This window comes from Antechinus flavipes, chromosome X (assembly GCF_016432865.1).
Source record: "Antechinus flavipes isolate AdamAnt ecotype Samford, QLD, Australia chromosome X, AdamAnt_v2, whole genome shotgun sequence".
In the NCBI taxonomy this organism is placed as follows: domain Eukaryota; kingdom Metazoa; phylum Chordata; class Mammalia; order Dasyuromorphia; family Dasyuridae; genus Antechinus; species Antechinus flavipes.
This window is the reverse complement of record NC_067404.1, coordinates 32,777,788-32,805,462: the sequence shown is the minus strand read 5'-3', so window position 1 is coordinate 32,805,462 and position 27,675 is coordinate 32,777,788. Positions and strand designations below refer to the sequence as shown.

At 39.9% G+C, this 27,675-nt stretch overlaps 1 pseudogene; it reads right to left on the bottom strand.

Moving 5' to 3' along the window:
• LOC127543118 (sorting nexin-4-like) overlaps positions 1-27,039 on the bottom strand; it is a 105,337-nt pseudogene extending 78,298 nt beyond the window's left edge.
• Between the last annotated feature and the right edge of the window lie 636 nt (positions 27,040-27,675).

Genomic DNA, 27,675 nt, shown 5'->3' with positions numbered 1-27,675 from the left:
ATTATTATAGGATTAAATTTGAGTCTCAATTAGTCTCTGTAATCTTAACCTTGACTTAGCTTGTTCCAGTCCCCCAGCATGCACCAGCCTGCATGTGGCTTCCACCAGCTCTTGCTTCCTTTTCTCTTTCCCCACTCCAGCCAAAGTAAAGCTATAAATGGCTTGTTCCATCATGGAATGATAAAAAGAACTCTAAGAAAATGTACCTTAGTATGTTAAAACATACAAAGGCCTTAGGAAATATGATTCTTCTATACCACAAGGTTCAACCCTCTCAATTTATAAAGAAGGAAATGAATGTCTAAAGAGGAATCATGACTCAGGGCTTGTCATGGGATGAGCCAGTGGGTAGGAGGCAAAGGGTTACCCTCAGTTTTAATGGATGACTTGTTAATGAAAATTTAGCTGCAATTAATCTTATAATTCATGCTATCCATGCTCATTATACCCTCTGACACTGAAACGGTACTTAGGCTTCCCCAACCGGAGCAGAAGTTCCCTGAGGGCAGAGATAGTATCTTCCATTTTCTCTCTTTCTGCCATCTAAGAGAAGATAAACTAAAAGAGATAGATGTCCACTCGTGACAGCAGTTAATCATTGCCTAGCTCTTTAGTTTTCTCTGTCCCTAAGACCTCAGGCCAGATGCAGCAAAGCCCAATTGATAAGACACATGGACAAAAGGGAGACACAGACATAACACAGAGGAACACAGACACACACAGAGAAAGCCAATTAACCAGACCCCCCCGGAAGCACACTTCTCTACTAAAACCAAATATTAGTGTGCTAGAGGAAATGATGGAGGGGAACATTTCAGAAAAACCTGAGAAGATGTGTATGAACTGAAGCAAAGTGAAGTGACCATAATCAGTAGAACAATTTATATAATAATAGCAATTTTGCGAACAACTTTGAAAGACTTGGGAACTGATCAATGCAGTGACCAACTTTGATTCCATAAGAATTCTTGAACCATAAAGTTCTTGATAGAGAGATAAAGGACTCAAAAATGCAGATATTTATATCAGATTGAGGTTTGTATATACACACATACATACACATGCATAATATATACATACACACATATGGGCAGCTAGGTAGCCCTGTAGTAGATAAATGTCCAGCCTCAAATCAGGAAGACTCATCTGCCTGAGTTTAAATCCAGCCTCAGACCCTTACTAGCTGTGTGAACCTGAGCAAGTCAATTCACCCTCTTTGCCTCAGTTTCTCATCTATAAAATGGGCTGGAGACAGAAATGGCAAAGCACTTGAACAACAATACACAATATATGTATGTACATATATACACAAATGTATGTGTGAATATAAACACATATAAAACATGACATGACATGATAAATGTGAGAATTTATTTTGCTTGACTACATGATTATAATAGATTTTGTTTTTCCTACTTTCTCTTTTTTTGTTCTACCCTCATATTTATTTTTTTTCTAATTATTTTTAATTTATTTTATTAAAAAAAAACAGAAAAGGAAAACAAAAAAGCAGAACATTGTCATGTGCATAGCAAAACATCAGGGAGAATTCAAAATACATAATAATAAATTACCAGTTAAAGAAAGGATATATAATAGAAAAAATTATATTCATGCGTGTCCATCTCTTCTTTACTTCCTTGTAGATTACTCTTTTGTTCCTACTTTTTTTACTTCATTCTTTTTTCCCCTTTCATTCTCCCCCCACCCCCATTTCCCTCAAGCAGGCTAAAGTTAAGCAAGGATATATTTATGTATACATATATAGATATGTAAATACACCCTCACTTCCCCTCTCTCTTCCCCCACACATATCTTTCCTATTTCTGCTAATTTGCTTTAATTCTGCTCCTTAACTTGCCTTGCTATTACTTAACCTCCTTTCATCATGGATCCCTCCCTTGTCTTCTCCCACCCTTTGCTTCCCCCTCTCCCCATCCCTCCCTCCTTATTTCTTTATAGATTTTGGAGGGGGCTGTACCCTTCATGGTATATATGTAGTGTTGCCTATTTAACCCATTCCCAATGTAGGTAGATTTTCAGAACTATGAGCCTTCCTCCCCTGTCTATTCATCTCTGTACCTAATTTGCATAACATAATTACTATTTTTACCTTAACTTTGCCTTAATTTTTCTTTGCAGCTACTCAATTGTTGATATCAATCTTAAACATATGGTATACATTTTCATGTAGGAAACATGACTTTTCCATGTCATTGAAACTGGTTTTTGATATTGACTCTTATGTTTTTCTATTAAGTTCAGGTTTGGTTGAAAGAAAGTCCTGAAAAAAGTTTGGTGAATGTCCTTTTTTTCATTTACTATTATGGATAATTTTGCTAGATATGATATTTTTGGCTACTGGCCTAGTTTTTTTGGTGACTGGTCTACATGATTCCTGCAGTCTTTTATTGTGACTTCTGATAAGTGATGTACAATTCCGATTGTAGCTCCAGCATATTTGAATTTTTTGTATGTGTTTCTTGCAATTTTTTTTACTTTGATCTGGGGGTTTTGAAATTTGGCAATAATATTCCTATGTGTTTTCAACAAAGTATTTCTCTGAGATGGTGATTGGTAGATTTTTTTTTTCCATTTCTACTTTCTCCTCATGTTCGATCACTCCAGGACAATTTTCTTGGATTATTTCTTGGATTATTATGTCAAGATTCTTTTTTGGTCACAGCTTTCAGGTAGTGCCATTATTTTCTCTTCTTGATCTGTTCTCTACATCTGATGTTTTTCTTATAAGGTATTTCACAGTTTTTCATTCTTTATATTCTGTTTTGTTATTTCTTGGTCTATTAAAGCTTCACTGACTTTCTCTTGCCCAATTCTAATTTTCAAAGAACTATTTTTTTTTAAAATTCTGTATCTCCTTTTCTAGTTGGTTAACTTTTTTTTTTACCCATAATCTTCTTGTTTTTCTTGGTTTTTTTTTTTTTTTTTTTTTTTTTTTTTTTTTTAGTTTTTCCTCAATGCCTTTCACTTGATTTCTAAATTGTTTCTTGAGTTCTTCAATAAATTTTCTCTGATCAGGGAACCATTCAACCTTATTCTTTGGGGGTAAAAGAAGTTTTTCTTTACTTCAATATCCTCCTCTGAAGATAAACCCTAGTCTTCCTTATTCCCATAGTAAGTTTCTATGGTTGGGTTCTTTCGTCTTTGTCAATTCTTTTGGTTTTATTAAAAATATTGGTATTAATAGTAGGTATTAGTTAAGCACCTCCAATTGTGTAGGGGGGGATGGTGCCTCTAGCTTTACTTCATCTCTCTCTTCTCACCAGAAACCCCAACCAAGAGTTCTACCCTCTTGCACTGCTTCTGCACTCCCAGTGTGCTGATTCCTTGTCACCCAGGGCTGCTGTTTCAGCAGCACAGTTGAACCTGACATTCCTAATCAGCCAAGGTTCCCTCAGTCTTTCCAGACTCAAACCCTCCACTACTCAGGTTGTTGTCTTTGAAGTGAAAGTCTATGCTGCTGAGGCTCCACCAACTAGACTCAGGCTTCCCCATTAAATATTGCTGTGGAGCTAGCCCAGAGGTGTTTATGCTTCACATCAATTAATTTCCAGCCTGGGATCTTTCTTTAGGTCTTTTTGTATGTCCCAGGAAGATCCCTATTCTGCCCCAAATCTTGTTGATTTTTCACCAGTCTATGCTTGCCCTGAGGAGCAAATTTCTTTTTTTTTTTTGGTGAGGGAAATCTAGAGAGCTTGAAATTTACTTACCTACTCTGACCTCTTTTCAGAATCCTCCCCTTACTTTCCTGATGGAAAGAGGGAAATGAGAAAAAGAGAATTCAGAGCTAAACGCAACATAAAATTAAATTTAAAAATATATAAATGGAGTAGTTGATTTAACAATTGTAACTCAGTAAATGAGTCAATGAACAAAGACCCCTTAAAACAAACCATTCTAAAGTATTCCATAATTATACAAATGTGAATAAGGATAAAGTGCAACTGTCACTACAAATAGACCTTCAGATAGGATGTTTAATCATCCATTTCAACCACATGCCTTTTAGTATTTCTCATAATTATTTTAGAAAGCATGACATTTCTGGTACATATTTTCACAAATTGGACTTTGATAAATTTGGGTTAACACAGATCCATTTCTGAGCATTCAGTGGGAGTATTAGCTATTGCTTGATAGCAATTCTGCCATATGGGATAGTAAGCAATTATTTTCAATTTGCTTTAAAAAAAATAAAGTGTGACAGATTTACAACACAAGCATCAAGGTAAAATTAGCCAATTTTGATGAGACATTTTTATGTCAATCTGGAAAAGAAAATGAACTAGTTGGACTACAATAGGGATGCTTCACTTTTAATTGTATCCTGAAACCCTTCTCCCCAGCCCCGCCCAACACACACACACACACACACACACACACACACACACACCCACACACACACACACCTTGGTGTGTCTGGTGAAGCCCATGGAATCCTTCTAAAAATCATGTGTATAAATTCATAAAATGAAATCTCAATGAGAACCAATTATATTGAAATACAGTTATCAGAATATTTTGGGGGGGAAACAGTTCCTGGACCCCAAGTTAAGAACACATAGTCAACATGGTCTCTAAAGATCCCTTCTGGCTTAGAGAAACAGCATATGAATAGCCCCTTCTATAACATACAAGTGTTTTTCCCTCCCTGTGCCGTGAGAGGGTTGGACCAGTTAGTCTCTGAGGTCCTTTGCAGCTCTAGATCTCAGATCCTATGGATGATTCTGGGCAAGTCATTTCTGACAAGAGGCATTCTGGTACAATATGAAATAATGAACAAGGCAGAAAAGCATGCAAAAAAAAATTCTTACTAATGTGCCAAGTGCTGGGAACAGCTCCTGCTTTCCAGGAGCTCTCATTCTGACAGAAGGAAACTGCAACAGCTGCAAGACCCTATGGCGGCTTGCAGCAAAGAGCAGGCCAATTGTCTTTAAAGTTATTTTCACTCATAAAACCCCATTTGTTTCCAACACTGAATTAATAGAGGGTGTCCAGGGCTCTGGTGCTGAGAACTTTCATTTCCAGGTCTTCATGATTGGGCTGCTGGGAAAGGGAGGGGGCTGCATCATTAGGAGAAGTGGCAACTTCACAACAACTACTGCTTTCCATGATGGCTATGGGAGCAGGGCTGGAAGCAGGGCCCATGGCCTGCGAGGCATTGCTGCTCCTAGAGTTCTTGAGCTCAATGTTCAGGGACTGTCTCAATGTATATTTGAGGAGAGGGGAGGTAATTTAACCTGAGAAGCTGTCTAGCCTACCCTTGGGCAGTTGCTGGGAATTTTGGAATGGCTTGCTTCTTCACAAGAAATCCTGGTTGATTGCTGTAGGATCTGTGTTATAAAAAGATTTTTTTTAAAGAGCAAAAAGTAAAAAGAGCACTGACTCTGGAGTCTAAGAACCTGAGTTCAAAAATTGCTTCTGAGGCCTAAATTACCTTGGGTAAACCACTTCCTTTCCTTGTGCCTCAGTTTCTTTCTCTATAAAATGAGGGGATTGGACTCAATGGCCTCTGAGGTCCCTTCCAGGTCTGTTCTAGGATCCTGGGTATGATCTTGTACAAGTCCCTTACTCTTCCTGTGCCTCAGTTTCCCCTTCTGTAAAATGAGAGAGTTGGATCAGCTGGCCATTGCAGCTCTAGATCTCGGGTCCTATGAATGATTCCCCCTCATGTGTCTCAGTTTCCTTTTCTGTAAAATGAAGGGGTTGAATTTGATGGTCCCTGAAGTCCCTTCGAGCTCCAGACCTAGGGGCCTATATGTGATCTTGGGCAATTTACTTTCCCTCCCTGAGTCTCAATTTCCTCCTCTGTAAAATGAGAGTTGAACTAGGGGTCCTTTTTAGCTCTGAATCTATGCTCTTATGATCCATTTGGTCTTTCCTTGAGGACCTCCAGAGAATAGAGAACCACGTTAGAGCCTGTGACAGAAATTTTCTACTGGTTCCTTTTATAGATACCCACTACTCCAATTGAAGAAACAAAGAACAAAAGCCTTCCAATGACTGCTAGCCTGTCATTTGGTGCTTTAGACTCTGGGGACCAACCCAAGAGACTTAAGAGTTAAATCAGAAATTGAGGCCGGGCGGACAGATTTTGGCACCTTCATACTTTGTATGAGCTGATGGCCTTGAGGGATGAGCTCCTGGGCTCTGGGGATGTTTTCAGAATCCAGCCAAGGCCAAGAGGAACAGACTTCTATCTCTATGAGAACAGTCTCAAATCGTCTCGTAAGTGGGGGGAGGGAAAAGGGGGGAAATCAAATTCTCTCCTACCTTCCTATTCTCCATTCTTTGTCTCTTCAACCGATTCCCCTAAAAAGATTTCCAAATATAGATTTGATGACAGAGATAACCGATGATGCTGCCTTTATTTCCTTATCAATAACTGTACCAGGACTCTTAGGAAATGAGGGAAACTAATACACATTGCCTTTCGAGTACAAAAAGGGAGAGCTGGGTAACCATCTTGAGTCGTTGCCAACCTCTTAGAGCCCACACACAATGAATTGAGCTGAACAAAGCCTTGGAGATTTGCAACAGCCCCATATCTAGCCCTCTGGGGGCTTTTGTTGGCTGTAAAGAATCCCCATCAATAAAATCTCATTTCGAGATGAAAGTTTTGTACATGAGCTCTGTCAGGAATGAAAATGGTGGAGAATTTGACTTTTTTCTTCTATTTTAAGGCAAAACCTTATAAGTCTAGAGAAATAACATTCATTCCAATTGGTCCACAAGTGGGACTAATTCAGGAACCTTCTACCTCCTGAAGCAGCCCATTCCATTTTGGGACAATCATGACTATGAGGAAGTTTTTCATAATGTCTGTCCAAAATTCAATTCTTGGAGATTTTCATTTATTGTTCCCAGTTTCCTCATTGGGATGGCAAATAGAAAAAGAAAAATATTTAAGATAGCTATCATCCCCTCCCCACACACACATATACAACCTCCAAACATCTTTTATTTAGGCTAAAATGTCCTTAATTCCGTCAATTCACCTTCATATGGAGGGAGCAGAGTCCTCACCTGGAAACATCCTTCCTAGTGAATCATTAACTAGTTCTAAATCTGCCTACTCGTACTATCACTGATCCCATATCCCTCCACATCTTCCAAAAGAATTGTACAACGAGACTTTATCAAATATTTTGTTAAAATTTAAGTCAATTTTGGACAACGTTCCATGATCTACCACTCATGAGGTTGGTCTGGCGTAGCCTATTGGGGATGAATCCATGAAAGCTCTTTCGGTTCTATCACAGCTTCTTTTTCTAGATGATCACTAATCAGATCAAGCTCAATAATGCATTAACATTCCTGAATTTTGCCAGAAATCAAAATCAAATTTATTAGCCTGGAATTTTATGTAGAGGGTTGGAACTCTGGAGAAGTAAGTATACTTGAAACAAGGATACATACAACAAGGTGTTAACTCGGTGGAACTGATGAGATAATGGTTCTCTAATTCACATATATCTAGTATGATATAATGATTTAATCACTTTAGTTTTATATATTGAAATAATCATTCTAGATTGGCTTATACTCAGTATATACTGTAATGATGTAATTATAATAAAGTATTTAAACTGGGGACAAAGGCAGACTCAGAGGGAGACTGGTTGAGACTGTCAGACTGCTAGAGGACACCGGGTCACACTATGACAGACTCAGACTGTGAAGCAGATAATAAAGACTTTGGACTCTATTCTTGTCCATTCTCATGGTGTCTATCCTGCTGAGATCAAGGCCCCTCCGAAGGACCTCCAGAAAGCTAGCCTGGACATTACAATTTGGAGACTCCATTTCCTTACCCCTTAAAAAATAAGGACCTGTGCCAGACCCATTCTCTTTCAAAAGACCTCAATGATCATCAATCATGTTGCTCACTTCTTTGGGCCTGTTGACTTGACCTCAACAAGGTATCGACTTATACTATCTTCCTACTTTTCTTGGCCATCTATTTACTATGAACTTTCTGTTTTTATGCCTTTCCATTCTAATGGTTATTCTCCTCAGAGGAAACAAATGCAAAATACCAATCAATCAGCTTCCTCTTCTTTCTGTGGTCAGTTCTCATTGTGCCCTTCCCATCCCCCTTACCAGCCGTGGTCTTAGCCCTTCTTTGGACTTCCTCTGGTCCCCAATACAACTTTCTTAAATATTTCTTTTTGTTGTCCTTAGCATTTCTCATCAGCCTCAGCCACTGCTAAAGCTGAGCACATTTGGCTCTGTTCCTTACAGGCCCATCCTCCAGAGCCTGCCCTTGGGAGGTAATGAGCTAGCCTCAGCATTTGTATTCAAATATTGCTTCAGACCCATACTATGTGACCTTGGGCAAATCAGTATCGTTTTACCCCAGGCAGCTCTATGACATTTTCAAGTTCAAGATCAGTTGGAGATTTACTTCAGTGGTCACTTTGTACTATGGAAACTTCTGCTAGTGATGAAATAAAATGTTAGGTCTAAAAAAAAAAAACCATGACCAAACCAAACAAGCCCTATTCTTGCTTCCATCTTCTGTATATGATTCTCTATCTTATCCTAGCTGGAAATGAGACAGCCATTCACACCACTGTTGCTTGATATGAGAAGCTTTGATCTGTTCCATTTCTGACTTGAGTGGGTTTGCTTTTTACTAGGCAATGTGGTAGTCTCCCACCCCTAAGTCGCCACATTGGTGGTACACAGTGTGGACACACAATCAGCTTTAGCCCTACTGTGTCTCAAAACTTGAGGAATTCACTAGCCTCAGTTTTCCTATTAGTATGGATTGTAGGTACGCACTGGATGACCAATTATACACAACAATCTCAGTGTTTTCAAGGTATCACTTTGGTTTTCCTTCTTATTACATCTCTTTGTGTCTTCAGATTTATCATGTCATCCTTTCTGGGCTTTCATCAGTTAAATTTAAGTGTGACCTTGGACTGATCATTCCACCTTTATTGGTCTCAATTTTGTTCTGTGGAAAATTAGAGGGTTGAATTAGATTGCCTCTCAGTTTTCTTCCAGCTTTAGGCTGAGGATCCTAGGTGGCACTTTGAATGAGACACTTCACTTCTAGGGTCTCAGTTTCTACCTCTGTAAAATGAGCAATTTGAACTGAATGGCTTTTGGGGGTCCTTCTAGCTACAAGTCTAGGTATCTGTGATTCTTTCTGTCCTTTTTCCAAATTCTTGTATTCTTTACATATAAAATATAACACGTACCTATGTTTCCTCTCAAATTTTCTCATACATTTTCTAAGTCCTCCTTCAACTCTTCCTTCTTAAAAATTAGATGCAGAATTTTCTCCTTATTTCTTTCACCTTTTCAAGAATGAAATTAGCATTAAAACAAGTTCCAGTTCAGGCAGATAAAGAGCTTCATTTCATCTCTCTGGATAATTGAGATTCTCCATCATAATGACATCACATCATTTCAGGCTCATGATTGGTTTTCCAAACCATTCATTTATCTCTTTGGTCAGATGACAATATTACTTCTGCTTCTCTCTTTATTGACTTTCACCCTTGCTCTCTATCATGTTTCCATCCTCTAGAGGGTCTCTAAATTTCTTTTAAATTTTTTTTAAATTACCAACCATTTATTTTCTCATCTTCTTGCCTCTTCCCCACTCCATATACACCTACATACTGAAAATAGAATAGAGAACCAAAACCTTTAGAATGAATATGCACAGGCAAGCAAAACAAATTCCCACATTGGCTCTAGCCAAAAATGTGGGTCCCCACCTATAAGATTGACTAATATGACAGAAAAGGAAAATGATCAATGTTGAAGAGGCTATTGGAAAATTGGAACACTAAGATATTGAAATGATCTAACCATTCTGAAGAACAATTTGAAATTATGCCCAAGGGCTATAAAAATGGGCTTACCGTTTGTTCTGGGGTGACTTTACTGGGTCTGTATCCAAAAGAGATCATAAAAAAGGGGAAAGTATCCATATATACAAGAGTGGCTCTTTTTGTAATGGCAAAGAATTGGAAATTGAGGGAATGCCCATCAACTGAGGAACAACTGAACAAATTGTGGTACATGAATGTAATGGAATATTATTGTGCTATAGGAGATGATGAGCAGGCAAATCTCAGAAAATCTTGGAAAGATTTACATGAACTGATCCTGAGTGAGGTGAGCAGAACCAGGAGAACATTGTACACAGTAATAGCACCATTGTACGATGATCAACATCGTTACACTTAGCTCCTTTTAGCAGGACAATCATCTTAGAAAATTCCAAAAGACTTGTGATAAAAATGCCATCCACATGTAGAGAAAGAACAATGGAGTCTGCATGCAGATTGAAGCAGATTATTTTCACTTTGTTTTTCTTTCTTGTAGTTTTCCCCTTTTGTTCTAATTCTTCTTTCACAGCATGATTAATGTGGAAATATTAGTATGATTGTACATGTATAACCTCTATCAAATTGCTTGCCATCATGAGGAGGGAAAGAGGAAAAGGAGGGAGGTGAGGGAGGGAAAAGATTTGGAACTCAGAATCCTATAAAAGTGAATTTTTAAAACTTTACATGTAATTGAAAAAAAGTAAAATACTACTAAAGCAGGAGAAAACCGCGTGTCTCATTGTGCATATTTAGTTCATCCCCTCTTCATCAGGAGAGGGTAGCATTCTTCACTATTCTTGGAATTGTCTTTCTTTTATTTTTGAGAGTCAATAGCATCAGTTAAGTGACTTGCCCAGAGTCGCACAGCTAGTAAGTGCTAAGTATCTGAAGACAGATTCAAACTGAAGTCCTCCAGACCCCAGGGCTGCTGCTCTATCCACTTTGCCATCTAGCTGTCTAGTCTTGTATTTCTTGGTGTGAGTGCAACATTTTAATATACTCACATCCTCCCTCTACTCTCACCCTATTGGATGTTATACACTTTCAGATACTAATTCTAGTCACTTCTTCCCTTTGTTTTTATAATTATAGAGCTCCTTTGATTCAATTTGCCGGACTGTAGGCACCTATACTTTTTTTTTTTAGCCAGCTCATATTGGGTACATGCCAAGAGCCAGCGATTTTAAGTGAAATCTCATTCAGCAGGACTGTAACTGGATCCACTGATAAAACAGGTCAACAGCAAAATATGTTGATGACAACAGTGTGCAAAATTCTAGGCACTGATCTCCTAATCATCAGCAGGGCAGAGTATGATACTAGCTAGCTCGTTCCATGGAGATCTCAGATGCCTGTGAGCCAGTTCTGCCCTCATCAGCTTAGGTGATATCTGGGCCTTTGGTAGTGATCTTGTAAGTGAGCGAGTAGTGGTGGTGAATCCTGTAAGACCTCTGCATTCTAGGTCAGGCCAGCATGAGGAGAAGGAGGTGAATCTACCCATCTGTAGCACCTCTAGACCCCTTTGATGCTTCTACAATAGTGATTCAATGACCTCAAGAAGGAGTTGTAGGATAGTGCAAAGAGGGGACTTGGGGTTCAAGAGGCAAAGCTCCAAATTGCACCTTCGACTTTTACAAATTATGTGTTTAAGGACAAATCATGAAACTACTCCGAATTTCAGTCTTCTTGTCTATAGAACTGTCATTCTCCAATCATTGGGCAGCAGTCCAATTTCACCTCCTTCTCTGTTTACTGTATGAGTTGAGCCTTCGGGACTTCATAGGATATTGTCCCAGGGGATGAGTCTTCATTTTAAGAGGGGTCTCCTGGAGACAGGATAACCTCGAAAAGCTGAGGATTTCACATGCTTTGACAAAGGCTGGTGGAGATATTTCGGGGGAATGCCAATGTGGCCATGTGTATGGCAAGCCCTGCTTATAGGATTAACTCTGTTCTGAAGTTCTGGGAAAGGGAGCCAAAATAGAGAAGAGGGCTGACAGGATTTGCCCTCTACCTCTTCTTGTCTTCCTAGAGCACTGTGTCTCATTCTCTTTTTTGTCACGCTCACTCTCTCCCTGGGGTTGTCCAACACATTTTCATAGGAATTAATAAATGAAAAAGTATTTAATGAGCACTTCCTATTTGCAAAGTCCTGAGAATATTATTTCTATTTCTATTAAATATTTTCTACTAGAATATTTCCCCCTTTCCTCAGTGAAACTTTAGCTCTTTTTTTTAAATTTCCATAGTATTTTACTTTTCCAAATATATGTGAAGATAGTTTTCAACATTCATTTTTGTAAGACTTTGTGTTTCAAAATTTTCTCCCTCCCTGCCTTATCTCCTCCTTCCCCAAGACGGCAAGCAATCTGATATATGTGCAATTCTGAAACTATAAGCTCTTTAAGAGAAAATCCTTTTCTGCCTTAGTAACCTTAGCACCAAGCAGTGTTCTACAAGTACATTATTATTTTCATGGAACTGAGAGCTCCCCCTACTGGCACCGATAAAATCTACTCATGCCTTTTCATTCTTGGCTTCTCTTCTCCCTGCCGGTGGATGCAGTTTCATAAATCTCGAGCTGGAAGGCACCTTAGAGGTCCCTTAGTCCACTTTCCCTCCTTTCACTCTTTGACAGAGGAACCATACAAAAGTCTTTCGCATGTGAGTATCAATACTACAGCTAGGTGGTGCTGCAGTGGATAGAGCACCAGCCCTGGAGTCAGGACTCCTCATTTTCTGGAGTTCAAATCAGGTATCAGGCACTTATTGGATGTGTGATCCCGAATGAGTCAGCTAATTCTGTCTGCCTGTTTTTCCTCCACTGTAAAATCAGCTGGAGAAGCAAATGGCAAACCACTACTAGGATCTTTGCCAAGAAAACCTTAAATAGGGTCACAAAGAGTCAGGCATGTCTCCAAAATCACTCAACAGTATCATCAACCAATATTGCACTAGGGTCATCTGTCCATTTGCTTCATCTTTTTTCCCCACTGAGGCAATTGGGTTTAATTGACTTGCCCAGGGCCATACAGTTAGGAAGTCTTTAGTGTCTGAGGTCAGATTTGAACCCTGGTCCTCCTGACTTCAGGGCTGGTGCTCTATCCACTGCCCCACCTAGCTGCCCTGGTTCACCTTTTTTTATTGAGCATATCTTTACTTTCCCAGTGATTTCCAGCTTCTTATAGATGAAATCAATGGAAATGTGCAGCCTGCTTGCCAGCCATTTCCATACTAAGCACCTTATTCCACCTTGACTTTACCTGGCATTCTGCCTCCAGCCCTGGGCTCCTGATTGGTGAGAGTTTTCCATATCTAGCCTAATTGAGATCCAACACTAGGCCTTATGGTCATTTTTATATGCATACACTTCTCCTTCTACCCCTGCCCTTTCTTTCCATCTCTTCTTCTGGTATTAATCAAACCAACTCCATCACTGTTACAAAGGGTCATCAAATGCCAATCAAATGCCCTATTACCATCCCTCTGACTCACTCCCCAGAGCAGAATTCCCTGGACAGCACTCCGCCAAAGGGGTTGTCTCCCTCATTAGAATGTAAGCTCATTGAGGACAGGGAGTGTCTTGACTTTTCTATTTGTATCACCAGCTCTTACTACGGCAGTCTGGTACATATTAATTAATATAGTGATTGCTTATTTATTCATTCATACTTTCCACTGTTCTGTGAACTATAGGGGCCTGATAATATGTGGGCAGAGAGGTGGTACACTAGATAGAGTGCCAGACCTGAAATCAGGAAAACTCATCTTTGTGAGTTCAAATCTGGTCATGTAAGGATTGGGGAAAATCTCCCAAGCCTGGCAGGGAGGAAGGCTGTCATGTCAGCAGTGATGAGGGGCACTTCAATTATCCAAACATCCGCCAGAGCTCTTGGCCCAAACCAGAGCAGCTGAGGCATTATTGTTTTCCCCTGATAATAACTCATCCTTCAAATGGTGCAGGAAGTTACAAGGGGAACTGCTATTTTGGATCTGATTTTTTTTTCCAACAAGGAGGAACAATAAAATCTTTGGGGGAGGGAGCTTTGCTTTTGACTTTCCATATGAAAATTTATGATAGAAAAGGACAGCAAAGACAGGTTAACATACATCTGTGTTTGGCAAAAATAGGTATCAAAAGGTTTGTACCATTTGGTACAGTAGAAAGAACCTAGGTTCTGGAGTGAGAGGTGGTAGATTCAAATCCTACAGCAATGTCTTTTGGAAAGCCACTTGACCTTCCAGGGATCCAGTTTCCTCCTTAAATAAGAGGATAGATCAGATGGATTCTGGAATCATTTCCAGTCTAGGATTCTACATGGGATTTTGAGCAAGTCACGTTACCTCTATTTACTTTGGTTTTCTTCTCTGTAAAATGAAAGGGTTGGACTAGATCAGGGCTTCACTCGCAACTCCTTTTCCCCTGAGAGATTTCGATGTGACCCTGAGTATCTAGGTATATACAATAGGTACACAAATCAAACATTTACTGAAAATAAATCATAAAGAAATTTATTTTAAAACAGTTCTTTGATATACATATAATTTGACCATTTATTAAAGATGAAAGCAAATTTGCATACTAATGAAATGGATTGCTTGTTTATTTTTACATAAAGAATTAAATCTTGGCAGAATATTTTATGGCTTTTACTGTTGCCAAATTTTTCGTGATTCCCACATTCAATTATACAACCCTATATTGAGTCATGACCCACAGTTCAAGAAACTTTGGTCTATATAACCTCTGAAATCCTTCCAGCTCAAGAGCTAGGGTTCTATGAATCCAGGTTAGTCCCAAGAAGGACTAACTCAGGAGGAAGCCTCAAGAATGAAATTCTGACGATACAAAGAGAAAGAATTCTGAAGTGCATGGGAACCAGTATGGTCTAAAGAGATTAATATGGATTGTGGATATACAGGGATCTCACTGACAAACTTGGATTCTAAAATGACATGTTTGGAGGATGAAAGGATGGTATAAATATCTATAAGAAGAGTATTGGAAGGAACTGGAGTTCAGAATGATCTGAGAACACCAACGCTATTTGTTTATTCACTTGTTTAATGACTCTGGGAGAAAAAAGGGGACCAAAGGCAGCTTGCGATTGTGGCTGGAATGGATGTGAAATGATAATAAATGGCATGAGGAATCAAAATTATTAAACGCCTATTTCTCTTCTAAGGGGGAAAACCACTGTACAGGAAAGGACAGAGTAAAAATGGTTAAGAGGGAGGAAGGAAATAGACATTTGTCAAATGCCTATTATATGTCACACGCTATGCTAAGGACTTTTACAAATATTCTCATTTGTTCTTCATAACAACCTTGTGAAATAAGTGCTTTTATGATGTCCATTTGACAGTTGAGGAAATTGGAGCAAAGAGAAGTTAAGTAACTAGTCCAGGGTCACACATCCTGTAAGTACCTCCAGTCAGATTTTAACTCAAGTCTTCCCAACTCCAGGCCCAGCACTCTCCTCACTGAGCCACCTAGCTGCCTTTTAGCAGGAAGTCAGATGCCAAACCAGGAAGGAGCTTGTAAATGAAGCCCTAAGCCTCCCCGATGAATTTAGGTTCCCTGATCTTGATAAACAGTATCTTTAGGTCCTAAAAGAACTGGTAGGTAATATGGCTGTGATATTTGCCATGGAAAACCATAAAAGAGGTGCCACAAGACTGAAGAAGACTCAAATCTCAATTTTCAATGAAGGCTACAAACTATAGGCCAGTGTCTGTGACTTCAATTTCTTTTTTTTTTTTTTAATAACTTTTAAACCCATGATAGAACCCATGCCAAGATAATTTTTTTTTACAGCATTATCCCTTGCATTCACTTCTGTTCCGATTTTTCCCCTCCCTCCACTCCCTCTCCTAGATGGCAAGCAGTCTTTTACATGTTGAATAGGTTACCGTATATCCTAGATACAATATATGTGTGCAGAATGCAGAACTGAACAGTTTTCTTGTTGCACAGGGAGAATTGAATTCAGAAGGTAGAAATAACCCGGGAAGAAAAACAAAAATGCAAGCAGTTTATATTCATTTCCCAGTGTTCTTTCTTTGGGTGTAGCTGCTTCTGTCCATCTTTGATCTGAATTAACTCTCTTTATCGAAGAGATCCACTTCCATCAGAATATATCCTCAAACAGTATCGTTGTTGAGGTATATAATGATCTCCTGGTTCTGCTCGTTTCACTCAGCATCAGTTCATGTAAGTCTCGCCAGTCCTCTCTGTATTCATCCTGCTGGTCATTCCTTACAGAACAATAATATTCCATAACATTCATATACCACAATTTACTCAACCATTCTCCAATGGATGGGCATCCTTTCATTTTCCAGCTTCTAGCCACTACAAACAGGGCTGCCACAAACATTTTGGCACATACGGGTCCCTTTCCTTTCTTTAGTATCTCTTTGGGGTATAAGCCCAGTAGAAACACTGCTGGATCAAAGGGTATGCACAGTTTGATAACTATTTGAGCATAGTTCCAAATTGCTCTCCAGAATGGCCGGATGTGTTCACAATTCCACCAACAATGTATCAGTGTCCCTGTTTTCCCACATCCCCTCCAACATTCCACATTATCTTTCCCTGTCATTCTAGCCAATCTGACAGGTGTGTAGTGGTATCTCAGAGTTATCTTAATTTGCATTTCTCTGATTAATAATGATTTGGAGCATATTTTCATATGTCTATAAATAGTTTCAATTTCTTCATCTGAGAATTGTCTGTTCATATCCTTTGACCATTTATCAATTGGAGAATGGTTTGATTTCTTATAAATTAGAGTCAATTCTCTATATATTTTGGAAATGAGGCCTTTATCAGAACCTTTAACTATGAAGATGTTTTCCCAGTTTGTTGCTTCCCTTCTAATCTTGTCTGCAATTTGTTTTGTTTGTACAAAAACTTTTCAATTTGATATAGTCAAAATTTTCTATTTTGTGGTCAATAGTGATCTCTAGTTTTTCTTTGGTCACAAATTCCTCCCTCTTCCACAGGTCTGAGAGGTAAACTATCCTATGCTCTTCCCATTTATTTATAATGTCATTCTTTATGCCTAGGTCATGAACCCATTTTGATCTTATCTTGGTGTACGGTGTTAAGCGAGGGTCAATGCCTAGTTTCTGCCATACTGATTTCCAATTTTCCCAGCAATTTTTGTCAAATAATGCATTCTTATCCCAGAAACTGGTGTCTTTGGGTTTGTCAAACACTATATTACTAAAGTTATTGGCTGTTTTGTGTGACTTCAATTTCTGGCCAGGGGCTAGAACTTATTGTTAAAGTTTATTATTATAATATTATAATTATATAACATATTATTAAAAGGATAGTTAGTCAACAAGTAGAAAAGACAGCAGTGATCACAAGAAGCCACCAGAGCTTCAAGAATGTTCCAGACCATTTTCTTTTTCCCAGAAATGGGTAGATTAACGTTAAGGACCATGCCTAGGTGAAGGGGCATGTCAACTCTCCGAGAACCTCCACAGCTATGAATTATAAACCTGAAGGAGTTGCGAAGCAGCCTTTGACGCAGATGTTCCTTATGGATTGGGGATGAAATAAATCGGAGGCAGAGGGAAGAGGAGAGAGGTCAGAGAACGCAACTGCCTCTCGGTCTTCTTGTGTCATCATCATCCTCTCACATGAAGAGATCCATTCTACAGGTCTGAGTCAGACCTCCAGCAGCCACTGGCAGGAGGCTTCCGTACCCCAACAGGTACATAGTTTCAGGATGAGCCAAAGTCAGCTTAAATGAGGTCTGATTGTAAAATTTTCAGCTCAGATATTGGCAATTGTGACAAAAGAGGGCTTTATTGTTTTGTTGATTCTCTGGACTTCAGAAAGTGATAGAGAAAATGTTAATAATGTGGTTAATTGTTTTTTTGAGGCAATTTGGGTTAAGTGACTTGCTCAGGCTCACACAGCTAGTAAAGGTTGTGTCTGAGGTCAGATTTGAACTCAGGTCCTCCTAACTCCAGGGCTGGTAATCATTCCACTACATACTCTAGCTGTCTGTGCTGGCTAATTTTAATAGTGTGTCATAGGTACGTTTTTCCCCTGGGGAGCTGATTGTTAAGCAGTTACTAGCATATCCCTGTATCAGGGGAATATTGTAAACACAGTTTATCTAGATTTTAGTAAAGCATTTAGCAAACTCTCCCATGCTCTTCTTACAAACAAGATAAAAAGATTCTGGCTAATTCAAGGGTTGGATTTGGAATTGTTTAAATTACTGGACCCAAAGAAAAGTCACTGCTTTCTTGTCAACTTGAAGGGAAATCTCCAGTGGATTATTCTTTCCCTGGCTTTATACTGTATGCTCTCTCTAGAATATACATAAGGCAGTTATGCCAGACTGTAGTTATTCATGAAATTCTAGCTCTGGAGTCAGAAGGGACCTCAGGTTCCATCTAGTCCAATCATCTGATTTTACAGATGAGAAAACTGAGGCTCAAAGAGAGGAAGCAAACATATATAAGATCCTAGATCTAGAGCTGGAAAGGACTTTCAGAGTCTCTCCCTTCCAAGGATCAAATTTTGCAGATGAGGAAACTTCTACCCAGAGAGAAGTGACTTGCCAAGGTCCTCTAATCTTCCAAAAAGTAATGGAGATGGATTTGCATCCCCAAATAGTGTATATTTTTAAAATGAATATTGCTGTAATCTGAACATTGGAAAATTAAAGAATTTCAGGGGAGAAATGGAAGAGCTTGAATCCTTTTAAAAAGAACCAGAGATGAGTTTGTGATTCAATATGCAAGCTCATCCAATGCAAGGATATAAATAGATTTGGAGAGAACTGAAGGACTAAGCAATGAAATGGACACTTTATTGAATCTAGGATGATGAGTGTGACATTTGTTGGTGGGTTTTTTTATTGTGACTTTTAAAAAAATTCACAGTAAAAGAACAAAGAGCGCGTCTATGGACAAAAAAAAATCTAAGAAGCAAAATATCAAAGGGAATCAAAAATTGGGAGGGAGGATGGGAAAAGAGATTAAATAAAGGTTCTGAAAGAAAAGAACAAATTCCCTTGTTAGTAAATGAATTAGTAAATGAATAAATACGAGTAAATGGATATCCAGAGGTATGGATAGAATAACAACTCTAAAGTCAGAAAAGACTCATCTTGCTGAGTTCAAGTCTGAACAATGACTAGCTATGTGACCCTACATAAATCATTTTGCCTTATTTGCCTTGGTTTCCTCATTTATAAAATGAGCTGGAAAAGGAAATAGCAAAATATTCCAGTATCTTTGCCAAGAAAACTCCAAATAGGATCAGGAAGAGTTAGACATTACTGAAACAACTGAACAACAACAACTGGGGTGTCAGCCTGCAGCAGTATTCTTCTTCTTTTTTTAAAATAACTTTTTATTGACAGAACCCATGCCAGGGTAATTTTTTACAACATTATCCCTTGCATTCACTTCTGTTCCGATTTTTCCCCTCCCTCCCTCCACTCCCTCCCCCAGATGGCAGGCAGTCCTATACATGTTAAATAGGTTACAGTATATCGTAGATACAATATATGTTTGCAGAACCGATCAGTTCTCTTGTTGCACAGGAAGAATTGGATTCAGAAGGTAAAAATAACCCGGGAAGAAGAACAGAAATGCAAGCAGTTTACATTCATTTCCCAGTGTTCTTTCTTTGGGTGTAGCTGCTTCTGTCCATTATTGATCAATTGAAACTGAGTTAGGTCTCTTTGTCAAAGAAATCCACTTCCATCAGAATACATCCTCAAACAGTATCGTTGTTGAAGTATATGATGATCTGCTGGTTCTGCTCATTTCACTCAGCATCAGTTCATGTCAGTCTCTCCAAGCCTCTCTGTATTCATCCTGCTGGTCATTTCTTACAGAACAATAATATTCCATAACATTCATATACCACAATTTACCCAGCCATTCTCCAACTGATGGGCATCCATTCATTTTCCAGTTTCTAGCCACTACAAACAGGGCTGCCACAAACATTCATGCATATACAGGTCCCTTTCCCTTCTTTAGTATCTCTTTGGGGTATAAGCCCAGTAGAAACATAGCAGTGTTCTTCTTAGCCAAGGTGGAGATGGAATTCTAGCAGCAGAAAGGGGATATGGCATGTGGGAGGTTCTTATTTTCTATCCCATGCATGGGAGGTTGTGGGAAAATAGGGTTCCTCCCAGAAGGAAGAGTGATATTCCTGTCCCTCCAGCAGAGAGGACTGTGTGTGTGTGTGTGTGTGTGTGTGTGTGTGATGTCATGGGGTCTTTTCAGTGGACTTTGGGAGCTTTAGCTACCTCATCGTAACATCTATAAAGGAGACAGTATTAGGAAGCCCCATAGTACATGACTTGCAAAGGGGCATATAGGGGAACATAGATCCAGAGAGAAAATATTATTATTTAAATATGGACAATTGATGATGAGAACGACAAGGAACAGGAGTGGACTTCTTGGACTTGGATAACTGAGTACACTTTGAACTACACCATTTCCTTCAGTATTCTTCAAATTGAGTGAGCTTCCTCAGAAGAAAATCCTTAAAGAAAGAGAGATGGAAAAGGGGGACACAGGACAAATCATTAATCACATAGGTGGGCTGGTTTCGTAGTAAAAGCAAAACTTTTGTCCTTCAGAAGCCCCAGTGTAGGCCACCTAAAAACAAAAAAGGAATGCTCAAATGAAAAGTTCATAAATAAGAAATTAGATTCCAGAACAGAGGTTCTATGCTTAGGGTCTATGAATTTAAAGGGGGGGGAGAGAGAGAGAGAGAGAGAGAGAGAGAGAGAGAGAGAGAGAGAGATAAAGAAATGGATAGATGGATGAATGGATGGAGCAATATTTCAATATAATTGGTTTCCTCCATATTTCTCTGGATTTCATTTTATACATTTTAAAACATTGAGGAGTCTTATATGCTTCAGCAGACTGCCAAAGGGACCCATAGGATACAAAAAATTTAAAATTCCTGTTCTAGTGTACTTTAGAAAAGGAAAAAGTGAGGAAAGAGATGGAACTAAGACATTTCTTTGAAAAGAGATGTTTCAAATGAATGCCCATAGAATAAAGAAAATGGTTGCCATGAAAAGGAACACTGGGAGTTGAGAATTGTAGCTTTATATGTGCTAAGAAAGGTAAAGATTAGAAAAGGGGAGAGGGTTACAATAATAATAGACTCAAAGAAAATGAAGTTAGGCAGGATAAGAGAGTGGGGGGGGGAGTTAGTGATGATCAGGATCTGATTCTTACATTTAAAACAAGCTAGAGACAAACTGCTGACTTTACAAAAGAAAGGGGAATTTAATAGAAGAAAACAAAACTTAACAAATGTAACCCTAAATGTGGATAACTAAACTCTTCAATAAAAGAAAGTTGAAAAATGGATTTAAAAAAATCCAAAACCAAATCCATCTAGGTGGTTGGTTCAGTGATTAGAAGCCCCATAGTACATGACTTGCAAAGGGGCATATAAAGGAACATAGGTCCAGAGAGAAAATATTATTATTTAAATATGGACAATTGATGATGAGAAAGACAAGGAAAAGGGAGTGATTAGAGCACTAGTCCTGAGGTCAGGAGGACCTGAGTTCAAATTTGGTCTCAGGCACTTAACACTTCCTGGGCAAGTCACTTAATCCCAATTGCCTCTGCAAAAAAAAAAAAAAAAATCAAACCCCACATATGAAAAACACATTTAAAACATTCAGACACATATAGATTGAAAATTAGGGGGATGGAGTGCTAGGTTTATATAGCAAGAAGGTCAAAGAATGAAAAAGAATGTTCTAATAAATGAGAAAATATTTATATTAGTCCTTTTTGGAATAGAAAACAGTGGAAATAAGGTAGGTTCTCATCAATTGGGAAATGGATAGATACATTTGTGCCCATGAATATATAACTTGAGTGCCTTTGGGACAGAGAGAAATTAATAATAAAAATAAATTCTATGGGTCAAAACAGAATCTCTTGAATTGAGTGAGCACTGGAACTCCGAAGAGGATGCTGAGTGAAGGCACTGATAGGGTGTTCAAGGAGCAGAAACTCTAGCAGGTGTTTCATGATGTGAGTCAAAAAACTTCCAAACTGGTGTGCCAAGATGGTTACGTGCTCCTCACTGTCTTCAAACTTGGAGAAAGATGTGGTTTGTGATGACCTAAAGCTGACATCTACCAAAGCCGGTGAAGTACACTAGCTCTCCCTTTGCCCTCTGTGTACAGATTGTTCATTTTTCTATTGTTTGAAAGTCATTCGTGATTCCTGATTATATAATATTGTAAAAGCTTCCCCACCTTTGACATAACACCATTGCCAGTTAGAACTGCTGTGTAAGGGCAGCTAGCTAGGACATCGGACAGAGAATTGGCTCTGGAATCCAGAAGACCTAAGTTGAAATCTGGCCTCAGAAACTTACTAGTTGTGTGACCTTGGGGAAAGTCATTGAGCCCAGACTGCTTCAAAAAAAGAGAATGAAATAGAATTGCTTTGTTACTTGTTTTTGTTCTTAATTGCAAACAGGGATGCTGCAAGGGAAAGGGCCAGGAATGGCATATATATATATATATATATATATATATATATATATATATATATTATATATATATATATATATATATATATATATATATATAGGGAAGCTTTCTCTGTTTGATTGTTGAACTAATTACAGGAATTCTTTTCTTCCCCTATGTCGGCCCTGCTCCTAATCTGAGGACTCCTGAGCTTAAATTGGTTTTTTTTTGTTTTTAATTTTTATTTTTTTTATGATAGCTTTTTATTTACAAGACATGTGCATGGGTAATTTTTCAGCTTCGACAACTGCAAATCCTTTTGTTCCAACTTTTCCCCTCCTTCCCTCCACTCCTTCCCCCAGATGGCAGGTTGATCAATACATGTTAAATATGTTAAAGTATAAGTTAGATACAATATAAGTATACATGTCCAAACAGTTAATTTGCTGTATAAAAAGAGTCAGACTTTGAAATAATGTACAATTAACCTCTGAAGGAAATCAAAAATGCAGGCAGACAAAAACAAAGGGATTGGGAATTCTATGTAGTGGTTCATAGTCGACTCCCAGAGTTCTTTCGCTGGGTGTAGCTGGTTCAGTTCATTACTGCTCTATTGGAACCGATTTGGTTCATCTCATTGCTTAAGAGGGCCCCGTCCATCAGAATGGATCATCACACAGTATTGTTGTTGAAGTATATAATGGGCTCCTGGTCCTGCCTGAGCTTAAATTGTGAGACCATCTTGTGGTTTGGGGTTATTGACTTGTTTGGATAAGCTGCCCCAAAATCAGAATTTAAAACCAATTTAGTGTTTTTCTTCTCTCCAGTTAGCTACAAAGAACAGGTCAGCCATTGGCGGTCGAGCTATGAAGGGTAGGAACTCAGGAGCCATATTCATATTATTGTCTATTCTAGCATACAGAGCAAAGGGAGAGTAATGACTGAGTAGACTCTCCAAATGGGAAGAGAAAGATGTGGTTGAGAGTGGCCGCTCCCAGATACCAAAGATGAAAGCTAAGGATGGGAATGGATACCTCTTCATTTCTTTTTCTACTACCCTAAACCTCCAAAGCCTGTCAGTTCGTGCCATCTGATAATTGCAGATGGAAAAGAACATTGCTGCTCCATGCGAAATAGTGATGACGAATTTCGAGAAGATCAGGAAGGCTTATATGAAGGGGTGCTGAGGGGGGTAAGCAGAAGCAGGGAAAAATACACACAATGGCAATGGAAAAACAATAACCACATGAAAAAGCCAAAGCAAGTGCTATCTCATTATAGTTGCCATCCTTGACTCTGGAGACGAGATGAGAAAATGCACCTCCTGCCTCTTCGCAAAGATGGAGGATTATGGATTGGAAACATCGCATATACCCATCAGACATCTGTCTGATGCTATCTTGGTTTTACTGAAATGCTCTTTGCTTCTTTCTTTTTTATTCTTTTTTTCCCTAAGAGATGGTTCTTGGGGTAGTGTAAGTGAGATGGTATATTTGGAAATTAAAGTGAAGAAAAAAAATGACAGGGTATCATAACAATTATAGAGTTGCTTCAAAGAAGGAAAATGAAGAGAAGCTCTGAAATCTATCAGGCTTCAGTCAAGTCTCCAAAAAGAGCCGAGGTTTCAATTGCACTTTTAAAGAAAGCAGCAATAAAATGGATGATAATAACAGGGTTTTAAAAAAATAAATAGGAAGGGGTATGTCTAGACAAAGTCTATTTTTTTTTTTTTGCAAATTCTCATTCGAAATACACTTGCTTGTCTTTAGAGTGGCACAAGTTCTGGAAATCTGGTCCATGTGGTCATTAGAACAATGGGGGCACAGACACACTGTGCAGTGGAGCAGAGGGGAAGTAACTTGCCCAAGGTCTCTCCCTTTCTCTTACTCTCTCCCTTCCCTCCCTCCTTCCCTCTCTTCTTCTTCCTCTTTTTCTTCTTCTTTCTCTTCTTGTTCTTCTTCCTTCTTCTTCCTCTTCTTCCTCTTCTTCCTCTTCTTCTTCTTCTTCTTCTTCCTCTTCTTCCTTCTTCTTTTTCTTCTTCTTCTTTCTCTTCTTCTTCCTTCTTCTTTTTCTTCCTTCTTCTTCCTTCTTCTTTTTCTTCCTTCTTCTTCCTCCTCTTCCTCTTCTTTGTCCTCCTCCTCCTCCTCCTCCTTTCTTCTTCTTCTTCTTGTTCTCTTCTTCCTTCTTCTTCTTTTTCTTCTTTCTCTTCTTTTTCTTCTTCCTCTTTTTCTTCTTCCTTCTTCTTTCTTCTCCTTCTTCTTCTTTTTCTTCCTTCTCCTTCTTCTTCTTCCTTCTTTTTCTTCCCTCCTCCTCCTCCTCCTCCTCCTCCTCCTCCTCCTCCTTCTTCTTCTTCTTCTCTCTCTCTCTTTCTCTCTCTCTCTCTCTCTCTCTCTCTCTCTCTCTCTCTCCCCCCTGCCCCCCTTCTTTCCATCTATTTGGCTCTCCCCCTTTCCCTCCCTTCCTCCCTCCTCCTCTCCCTCCCTCCCTCCTTCCCTCTCTATCTCTCTTTCTGTCTAGCTCTCTCCTCTTCCCTCCTTTTCAGCTTCTGTCACTCTCTTGTATTTCTCTTCTTTTCTCCTCTCTCTGGCTCTCTTGTCTCCTCCTGGGGGGGGGGTCTTTATTTCTGTCTCTGACTCTCTGAGTGTCTATCTCTTTCTGTCTGTCTCTATGTGTGTCTCTGTCTGTGACTCTCTGTGTCTCTGTCTCTTTCTCTCTCTCTCTGTCTCTCTGTCTTGTTCTCTGTCTCTTTGTCTCTGTCTCTGTCTCTGTCTTTCTCTGTCTCTCTGTCTCTTTCTGTCTCTCTGTGTCTCTGTGTCTATCTCTTTCTGTCTCTGTCTCTCTGTTTCTCTGTCTCTGTGTGTGTCTGTCTCTCTATCTCTGTCCCTCTGTCTCTGTCTCTCTGTGTGTCTCTCTGTTTCTGTCTCTCTGTGTCTTTCTGTCTCTGTCTCTCTCTCTCTGTCTGTATCTCTCTGTCTCTGTCTCTGTATCTTTCTTTGTCTGCCTGTCTCTTACACACACAGCCAGGTGACGGCAAAGCCTGTAGAATGATGTTCACATTGATCCTGACCATCCTGTTTTCTAAAAACCCTTTTGGTGCCCGTGTTGGGGAGTTTCAGACAGAAGACAAACATTGCGAAGGACAGTGCTATGGGGGATGAGCCCTACCTCCCACAGAGCTAAAGGGACCCTTTAGTCCTCTGCTGTCACCTGGAACTCTGTAGCTTAGAGAACCAGTCAAAGTGTTCAGAGACAGGTAAAGAGATGGCCTCAAGGTCAGGATGTCCTGGTTTCAAGTCCTACCTCCGATACAGACTAGTTGCATGACCCTGGACAAGTCACTTAATCTCATTGTTTTAGGCAACTAAGACTGACTATAAGTTGAAGAGAAAGTGGCAATCTGCATTGGTAGAGAGACTTTGCCTATCAGGAAGTTCCCTACGCTGGAAACCACAAGTCTAGTCTAAAACAAAAGTACTTAAAATAAACAGCAGAATTCCTTCCCCTTCTCCGCGTCCCAGCAGCTTTTCTTCCCTCTCCCTGGCCTGGCTGTGGTACATCTGCCCTCCCTGTGTGGGCCAGGATGCTGAATTCCAGCTTTTACTCCCTGGTTCCATGGGGTGGCTGCCATTGACCCTTCCCCTACCTCTAATCCCCTGTATTAGTTAGCCCATTCAATACCTCAACTTCCCCATCTGTAACTTGGGGTGAGTATCCCAGAAGGTATTGCTAGTTCCTCCTGTTGGCCCCGTGTATCTGGGGGTAAGAGAGAAAAGTCACATACAGATGGAGAGACAGAGACAGAGACAGAAAAAGAGAGACACAGACACAGAAAGAAAGGGAGAGAGATGTAAGAGAAAGGGCCTACCATGCCTTAGAGTAATTGGAGAGCTCCCGGGTCTAGACCAGTTTTAGAAAGGGAAATTAGGGGCAGCTAAGTGGTACAGTGAATGGATTAAGGGCCCCAGAGTCAGGAGGACCTGAGTTCAAATCTAAACTCAAACAGTTACTAGCTGAGTCACCCCGGGCAGGTCATTCAGCCCCTATCCCAGAAGAGAAAGAAAGAAACAAAGGAAGGGAGGGAGAGAGGGAGAAATTGACTTTTAGGCCTGAAAGAAGCTAACAAAAAGCAGGAGTTTCTTGCTCCATCTCGGTGCAGCAGCAGAGTCCTGGACTTCCAGTCTGAGGTCCCGGGTTCAAACTCTGAGCCTGACGCCTCTAGCACATGTCATCCCCTTGTCTGGATCTTGTTTTCCTCAACTATAAAATGAACAAGATGATGCTTGAGACCCTCCCGGCAATGATAACGTGGTCCTGTGGGTTTCCCTTCCATGTTCCTAGCAAGGAAGATCACATTAAGAATTAGAGTTGGGGGTGGGGGACTCGTCGCTCAGCCAACCTAGGGGGCTCGGGGAGTGGACAAAGGAGTCTACGGAGAAGACCAATGAGGTGAGGGTGAGATTTTCGTTTGCCTGACCAGTGGAAATCAGAATGGGGGGGAGGGGACTAAAGAAGCTCTGGCCCCTGGTTCCCTCACACACAAAGCCCCTGGGAGCCAAAGCCAGAATGAAGGAAACCCGGATCTCCGGGAGTTTGGAGACCCAAACCCAATTGGACCTTTAGGAGCATGTGGCCCACCACTGGCCTACCGCCATCCCGATGGGCACTGGGATCTGTTAGGGCAAAAGTTCCGTTCCTTTGAAGAAATACAAACACGTACACACACAGACGTGTGGACAGAGAGAAAGAGAGAGAAAGAGACAATGAGGAGGCAGTGTGGCCAAATAGGGAGAGCACGGTTCTCAGTCACACTTGGTTCGAGTCCTGACCATTGGAAGGGGAGGTTATGTGTCGCCTGATGGACGATAGCAACAGAAATCTAGACTGATGACAGGGATTTAATTCTATTTTATATACTTTTTATTAAAGTTTTTTTTTTAATTTTCAAAACATTTGCATGAATAGTTCTTCAACATTAACCCTTGCAAAACCTTGTGTTCCAATTTTTCCCCCTCCCCTAGATGACAAGTAAGATGACAGGGATTTTAATAATGGAGACAGAGGGAGGAAACTAAAATGGCGGTGGGAGGCCAAAGGATGGTAGCTCTTCCTCCCGGTCCAGTGCACTCGGCGCTGGAAGGGAAGACCCAGGCTGGCTCAGAGTGGGGGCCAAGAGAAGGGGTACCTCTGGGACAGCGGTAGCTTCTAGCAGGTACCGAGACTTGAGTTTTCTCTTTGTATCCCTTGTGCTTAGCACACTGCCTGCCACATAAATGCTTGTTGATTGATTA